At 45.7% G+C, this 5,471-nt stretch overlaps 1 pseudogene across 1 annotated transcript; it reads left to right on the forward strand.

Annotated features, from left to right (window-relative positions):
* The first annotated feature begins 2,190 nt into the window (after window positions 1-2,190).
* Window positions 2,191-4,748, forward strand: LOC699903 (macrophage-expressed gene 1 protein-like; annotated as a pseudogene). Its single transcript, XR_013403787.1, has one exon. The product of XR_013403787.1 is annotated as a macrophage-expressed gene 1 protein-like (transcript).
* Window positions 4,749-5,471: the final 723 nt, after the last annotated feature.

The following is a 5,471-nucleotide window of genomic DNA, read 5'->3' on the forward strand; positions in this document are numbered from 1 at the left end:
TGAAACTGAGCCTTGTAAGCTAGGCAACTAGCCTCATTCTTTCTAAAAACACTTCTTAGTTGCATCAATGACCATCAGAGGAATTCAATTCCTTGGAATCTTCCTTCCAGGATGCATACAGGTGATGGTGTAGTGATACCTGTGAATTGCAACCTGACTTTTTCAGTCTCAGCACCGCATCTGGTACATGGTATAATTTTGGGAATGCTAAGGATGCAATTGGGAGCTTCATTAACTCCCCTGGAGTCCCCGGCTATCATTAAGTGTACTAAGACACAGCCTAATTGTCCTAAAGAATTAACAGAGTTGGGTCTCAATCAATCCTGGCACCAGATCAATGGGCCTGGAAACATTGTTTTAAATTAGGGTCTCTAATAGAGTTTGCATTGGCATATGAGAAGACATGTATGAAATTATATTCTTCTAATGATGTAGCAAATGAATTGTTGCTTTTTTTATTTATTATACTTTAAGTTCTAGGGTACATGTGCACAATGTGCAGGTTTGTTACATATGTATACATGTGCCATGTTGGTGTGCTGCACCCATTAATTCGTCATTTACATTAGGTATGTCTCCTAATGCTATCCCTCCCCTGTCCCTTCCCGCAATAGGACCCAGTGTGTGATGATCCCCTTCCTGTGTCCAAGTGATCTCATTGTTCAATTCCCACCTATGAGTGAGAACAAGCAGTATTTGGTTTTCTGTTCTTGCAATAGTTTGCTGAGAATGATGGTTTCCAGCTGCAGCCATGTCCTTACAAAGGACACGAACTCAGAATTTTTCATGGCTGCATAGTATTCCATGGTGTATATATGCCACATTTTCTTAATCCAGGCTGTCACTGATGGACATTTGGGTTGATTCTAAGTCTTTGCTATTGTGAATAGTGCTGCAATAAACATACGTGTGCATGTGTCTGTATAGCAGCATGATTTGCAATCCTTTGGGTCTATACCCAGTGATGGGATGGCTGGGTCAAATGGGATTTCTAGTTCTAGATCCTTGAGGAATCACCACACTGTTTTCCATAATGGTTGAACTAGTTTACAGTCTCACCAACAGTGTAAAAGTGTTCCTATTTCTCCACATCCTCTCTAGCACCTGTTGTTTCCTGATTTTTTAATGATTTCCATTCTAACTGGTGTGAGATGGTATCTCATTGTGGTTTTGATTTGAAAAATACTGAGTAATGAAGAGCCACATTCTTTTTATGCACCTAAACTGAACACACACACTTAGCAATGGAATGAAAAATTAAAGGTATAACAGGCACCAATTTCATGCAAAATGCACACACACAGGGGCTATATAAATGTGTGTACACATACACATATGTTCCTTGGCCCCTGTCTGCCATCGATAATCAAAATCTAGATAATAATGTGGTTTTGTCTTGAATATTTCTACCTGAGAGAAAACAGGTTAGTATGGGGGTCCCTCGCTCTCACTCTGAATGCTTAGGACAATGCAAACTGGGGTTTTTCAGCATATTTTAACAGAATCCTTTTCAGGCCTTGTCAGCTCTGCCCCAGATAATGTCATCCCCGAAGACAGAACTATTAGGGCTTATAACAATGAAACCTACAGGACAAGTGTCCAAGAGTTTCACTCCTTTCTTTTGTGGAAACAGCCTCTACCCCCAGGAAAATGGGAAACCGGGTTGGCCTTGACTTACAGCTTGCATGGGTATGGTGGAGGCAGGGTGTTTCAGTAAGGATGATGTTGTCATTCGTCTCTGTGTTTCCAATAAAAGGAAACTGGAATTGGAGTCCCAGGAAACAGCAATCAGGGAAATTGTAAAACATCAAGTCTAAGAGAGTGAGAAAAAAGAAAAGACAAACTTTCTGGTGGCAGAAGCAGTAGGGTGTGGGGTCACACTTTTTCTAAGTGCACACCCCTGCAGCAGAGTGACCAGCCAGGGCTGGGGGAAAATTAGGATAGTTAACTCTTGGGAAAGTAGGGCTGTGTTTGCATGTGTAGCATGGCATAAATTTTTCAAAGTCCTGATGGACTTTTATATTCCAACCAACTCTCATTTCCTTATTTTGCAATTAGATTAGCTTAAAGAGAAACTGGTAGCTTTTGGAAAACTGTTGAATTTTGGAGAACTGTTTCCACAGCTGCTTTCTTTTTCTCCATTTAGTTTGCCTGAAGCTTGCTGGCCACTGTGTAGGCTCCTGTGTGGCTGGGGCTGTCTGAGCCATGAACAGTTTCAGGGCTGCCATCTTTTTCTGGACAGTGGCAGCATGGGCTACATCAGGCAAGCCTTTGGGAGAGACAGATGAAGTTGATTTCAAAAATGCAAGGATGCCTTGAAACTGCCTGTCCTGGAAGTCCTACCTGGAGGGGGGCTGGGACAATCTGCAGAATGTGGATATGGGATGGGTGATGGACTTGACTTACACCAACTGCAGGACAACTGAGGATGGACAGTATATCACCCCTGATGAAATCTTCACCATTCCCCAGAAACAGAGCAACCTGGAGATGAACTCAGAAATCCTGGAATCTTAGGTTAATTACCAGAGCAGCACTTCCTACTCCATCAACACAGATCTCTCTCTTTATTCCAAAGTCAACGGCAAGTTCTCTGCTGAGTTCCAGAGAATGAAAACCCTTCAAGTGAAGGACCAAGCTATAACTACTTGAGTTCAGGTAAGAAACCTCATCTACACAGTCAAAATCAACCCAACTTTAGAGCTAAGCTCAGGTTTCAGGAAGGAGCCCCTTGACATCTCTGACCGTCTAGAGAACAACCAGACGAGGACGGCCACCTACCTGGCAGAACTCCTGGTCCTCAACTATGGCACCCACGTCATCACCAGTGTGGACGCTGGGGCTGCTCTTATTCAGGAGGACCACATCAAGACCTCCTTTCTCCAAGACAGCCAGAGCAGTCGTAGTGCCGTGACCGCCTCTGCTGGACTTGCCTTCCAAAACACCGTGAACTTCAAATTTGAGGAAAGCTATATCTCGCAGAATGTCCTTACCAAGGGCTACCTCTCAAACCGAACCAACTCCAGGGTGCAGAGGGGGTGCGGAGGGATTCCTTTTCACCCAGGCATCACCCTCCAGGCCTGGCAACAGGTGGCCAACCCCCAACCACCTGGTGGCCATCGACCGCTCTGGCCTGCCACTGCATTTCTTCGTCAACCCCAACATGCTGCCTGACTTGCCAGGCCCCCTGGTGAGGAAGGTGTCAAAGACGGTGGAAACTGCTGTGAAGCGCTATTACACATTCAACACCTACCCTAGCTGCACAGATCTCAATTCTCCCAACTTCAATTTTCAGGCCAACACAGATGATGGCTCCTGCGAGGGGAAAATGACCAACTTCTCTTTCGGTGGGGTTTATCAGGAATGCACTCAGCTCTCAGGGAGTAGGGATGTCCTCCTCTGCCAAAAGTTGGAGCAGAAGAATCCACTCACTGGCGATTTCTCCTGCCCCTCTGGCTACTGCCCAGTGTATCTGCTATCCGAGACTCGTGAGGAGGGTTACAACCATCTGGAGTGTTGTAAGAAGTGCACCCTTCTTGTCTTCTGCAAGACTGTGTGTGAAGATGTGTTCCAGGTGGCAAAGGATGAATTCAGGGCTTTTTGGTGTGTGGCCAGTAGCCAAGTACCTGAGAACTCAGGATTGCTTTTCGGAGGCCTCTTCAGCAGCAACAGCATAAACCCCATGACAAATGCGCAGTCATGCCCAGCCGGCTACTTTCCCCTGAGACTCTTTGAAAACCTCAAGGTCTGCGTTTCTCAGGACTATGAGTTGGGAAGCAGGTTTGCGGTCCCTTTTGGTGGGTTCTTCAGCTGCACAGTTGGGAACCCCCTGGTGGATCCAGGCATATCCAAAGATTTAGGGGCACCTTCCCTGAAAAAGTGGCCAGGGGGCTTCAGCCAGCACCTAGCCCTCATCAGCGATGGATGTCAAGTGTCCTACTGCGTCAAGGCCAGGCTCTTTACAGAAAAGTTCCTTCCTCCTGCTAGTCTCCTGCCTTTCACCCAGCCACCCCTTATGAGTGAGGCTGACACCAACGCTGTCATAGTGACCAGTTCTGAGAATGTGAGATCCTGGCTTAAAGATTCCCAGACCCACCAGTGGAGGCTGGGAGAGCTGATAGAGCTGCACAGCACCATGAATGCCATCCATGGGGATGGTGGTGGTCTGTCAGGAGGGACTACAGCTGGTATCGCAGTGGGGGCCACCACCATTTTGGCTGTTGTCATCACCCTGGCCATCTATGGCACCAGGAATTTCAAGAAGAGGGGATACTGGGCATTTTGGAAGAGGCAGAGTTTGGTTTCAGGCACTGCAGCAACTGGAGACACCCCTGACCAAGAGCATTAAATCTTAAATCTCTCCCTGAATAGGGTTTCTCTCATCTCCAAGCAGCGTGGTCATTTCTGATTACTTCTGTTTTCCTAAGTATTGAAATGACAAGTGCAACCAAAATCATATAGAAATTTGTGACTTCTTGTTTAGGTCTCTGGGCCAGGAAATTCATATTGCTACTTGAACAAGGGTGGGGTTGGGGAGCGGGAACAGTTGGGACTCTTGAAGCAAAAGTCATTCTGGGACTAAAATAGGAAGCAGGTGCCCTTTCCCAATGTGTGTCACTTCTTCACCTGAAGGCATTTGTGTAAAAACAGAGGAGGGGAATGTTAACATTTGGATTTGGAAGCTATGCATTTACTCTGAAGTCTGCAGTGGTTTCCAACGTGTGTGCTATAAAAATGTCTGCTTAAAGGCACCTGTCTCTCTCTCTCTCCCCCCCTCCCCCACCTTTAAAGTTGTCTGGATTTCATGCTACTAGAGCCTGGCAAAACCCTGAGAAGACACAAGTCCTGCTTGGCCACTGCTTTTTAACTTTTAGGCCTCCCTGTTGACAGACTGTGTTATCTCCTCCGTGTCATCTAAACAGCATCTGAAAAGAAAGATGTTGCCTGAGCCAATTCCACTTTTTTCCAGCTGCCCCATGAAGTCTTCCTTAGACCAGACCACTCTTGGACTTCTGACTAGTGTCATGAAGTCCTCCGAAAATATTTTAACATATAAGCTTCTATTAGTGGGTCAACGGGGAAGGGAGAGTTTGTAGACAAGGAGTAAGGAAAGACAGATAAAAACTGAAAAAGATTCTGGTGCTCAGGAGAAACTGAAATTCTTACCCACAACCAACTACCTGATTCCTTCCTCTTCGCTCATCATAAATGGGGCATTGAAAGGAGCTGTAGATTTGGATAGACCAAATTTTATGGTTTCATGTTCTATGTTACCAAAGTACAACCCCTTCCTCTTTCAATAATGGTCCTTACCCTTCCCGTCTTCCTGTTATATGCACACACACACACACACACACGCCACATTTCAATAAGTTTGCATTGTTCTGGGGGTGAAAAAGGCAAGAAGTTAAAGTAAGCCCACATCTAAGTATTATTTCTTCCCTAAAACCAACACAGAGTAGGTAACACCA

This window comes from Macaca mulatta, chromosome 14, assembly GCF_049350105.2.
Source record: "Macaca mulatta isolate MMU2019108-1 chromosome 14, T2T-MMU8v2.0, whole genome shotgun sequence".
NCBI classification, from domain to species: domain Eukaryota; kingdom Metazoa; phylum Chordata; class Mammalia; order Primates; family Cercopithecidae; genus Macaca; species Macaca mulatta.